At 55.5% G+C, this 2,674-nt stretch overlaps 1 non-coding gene across 1 annotated transcript; it reads right to left on the reverse strand.

Moving 5' to 3' along the window:
- Positions 1-2,570: 2,570 nt before the first annotated feature.
- TRNAY-GUA lies at positions 2,571-2,662 on the reverse strand. Its single transcript is given in 2 exon segments — positions 2,571-2,606; positions 2,626-2,662. It is a non-coding gene; the product is annotated as a tRNA-Tyr (tRNA).
- Positions 2,663-2,674: the final 12 nt, after the last annotated feature.

Consider the following 2,674-nt stretch of genomic DNA (forward strand, 5'->3'; position numbering starts at 1 on the left):
CCAGGACCTCGGCTCACTTTCGGCGCGGGGACACCCCCCTGGAAGTGGTGGGAAAGGCTCTGGGGCTAGGCGGGGAGACCACGCCCACGGGGCCCGGGCGTCGCGGCCAGTGTGGCTCCCCTGCTCCCGCAGCTCCTCTCCTTGGCGCCCCTCCTCTGCGCACCGACCCGGATTCCTTTGGCAGGGGCGGCTGCTCGCTGAAGTAGCTCAGGGTTCTGTGGGCTTCCTGGAGGCGCACGGAAGCCAAGAGGGGCAGAGATGCCCGGTGTGATCCCGGGTGGACTCGTTTGCTCTGTTTTCACGTCTTTCACAGACATTTTAGATCCTACCTGGTGTGAGTTCGCCTTCCCCAGAACACCTCACCCACCCAGCGAAGGTCCCCCAGAGTCCCGCAAGCCATCCCCAGTGCCCTTGCCTGGAGCGAGTGTGCGGTCGCCGCCTGAGTGTGTATCTGCGCCTGTGAGGACAGGGAGAGGGGCAGCAATTTTTGTGAGGTACCATGCAGGAAGGGTCAGCCTGGAAGACAGGGGCTCACCCTCCAGTGTGCTGCTCACCAGAGGCCACTGCCCCCCTGACCACACCCTCCGACTAGATATTTCCCCAAAGCTAGGTTCCCCAAGATTCAGCGCCTCCACATGGCATTCAAGGTGCATAACCAAGAAGGCCTACATTTCTATCTTTGTTCCCCCTCCACTCATCTCTGCAGATGGTGACATTCACTGCTGGAGGTTCTCGGTGGCTGCAGAACAATAGGCTCCTCCTGAAGTCACTTGTGGGGTCATGATGACACTGCTTCCTGGACCAGTACAGACTCTACCAACTCAGGCTCAATCAGAGTTAGAAATGAGACAGTTGAGATTGCAGAGGGGCAGAGAGACGGGGAGCAGCTTGCCAATAAAGGAAGATATGTGGGGATACACAGTCCACAGTTTATGAGTCAGAGACAGAATGGAAAAAGGTACTTGTGGGCTCAGGAGTCAGGGGAGTGCAGGGCTTTGGAGAGCCACACTCCAATCAGGGATCTGCTGCAAGTCCTCTCTGTGATGCACCCCAGCTGTCCATCAAGTCTCTGGGCTGTTCTTCCACATGAGAGAAGAGTGCAAGGGCCACTGCCTTGTTCTCTTCCCTGCACCCAAACTCCCCAACCCATGTCACTAGCCTCACACTCCTATAACCTGGCTCTGCCCCTTGGTAAAGCCCTGATCTTTTCTAGTTTGTGGAAGCTTAGCCCATTTCCTCCTGGGTGCTTTCTGACTGCGGCACCTCATCTGCTTCTTGGGGGTGGATAAGGCAGGGGAAAATGCTGCCCATTTAGCCTTAAGTGGTCAGCACCCAATTTAGCCACTGGTCGGAATCCACAGACCAATGGCCTGTGTGAGGAGGTAAGTGGATGACAGCTGCTACCTACATTACCAGTCCCAACCCCCACTCCCAGTACACTTCTGCTCCCTGCCTTCGCTGCCTACAGCTTTCATTCTTAAGGCCCTGAGTTTCATGTGTCTGCCCTTTTGCTTTCAAACTCCCTTTCTCTCACATTGTTTCTCTGTCTCTCTCTTTATCTCTATTTCTCTCTCTCTCTCTCCATCAGAAGTTGCAGGGGAATCTGTGCAAGGTGTGTTTACCACCATGGTAGAGAGGGTGAGCAGTCATTGCTCTTTCAAAGGAACAAAAGCCCACCTGCAGCCAGAAGAACTGGTGTGAAGGCATGTGAAATGAAGTTCACCAGCCGCCACCGCCCTGTCTTCATACTGACAGCCAACCTGAACGGGCCCCTGAAGTTCTCGTGGTGACCATCAAGGCCCTCTGAGAGCCCTGCTCTCTTTTGCTCCTGCCAGTGTCAGCCTCCCTCCGTACAGGAGGACAGTTGGCATGGGCTTGGAAAAGCTCAGGGTAGAGTTCTCTCCCACAGCTGGATAAAGCACAGTGGAAAGACAGTTTCCTGTCTCTTTAGGCCTCTGTATTTATAAGCCATTTGAGTGACCAGGAAGGAGACCGACAGTGGGAAAGAGAAATCCTGAAGTACCCGCACACAGACAGGCAGACAGATAGAGACAGAGTCCGAGGTTGGGCTAGACAGAAGTGAGACAGTAAGCATCCTAGGAGGAAGCTGAGAAGGGGACGGAGACAAAGATTGAAGGGGTGGGTTTTCAAGAAAGATGCCCTGGTTGTCCAGGACTCCTGTGATGGCCTGTGTGCTTATCAGTCTCCAGTGGCTTGTCCTGGGCAGCTCCCGTTTGCCCACCTCTCTGGCAGTCTGTTTAGCAAACCAGTGGTGGTGGATCATGGAGCTGGAGCACTGGGCGCATAAAGGGGGGAAGGGCATGGGAGGACCGGGCTGGCTGGCTAGAACTGCTTGATAAAGCATGAGTAACAAGCAGGTTGTTTTTGAGCTGCAGGGCACGGGTCTGGTGACTGCGGAGAGATGGTGCAGGTGTGTTCCCTGGGGGCTGCACACACTAGCTGTAGGAGTTCCTCCCGGAAAGTGTTTTCCTGGCTTCAGCCTGTGTTGCTCGGCCTCTGGCACTAGACGGTGGAGACCTTCATGAGGACCGGCAAAAGCATCAGGCACCTCCTTCGAGCCGGAATCGAACCAGCGACCTAAGGATGTCCACACACGTGTCTAGTCTACAGTCCTCCGCTCTACCAGCTGAGCTATCGAAGGGTGCGCGATGTC

This window comes from Lontra canadensis, unplaced genomic scaffold (genome assembly GCF_010015895.1).
Source record: "Lontra canadensis isolate GAN:19392208 unplaced genomic scaffold, GSC_riverotter_1.0 scaffold2663, whole genome shotgun sequence".
Taxonomy (NCBI): Eukaryota; Metazoa; Chordata; class Mammalia; order Carnivora; family Mustelidae; genus Lontra; species Lontra canadensis.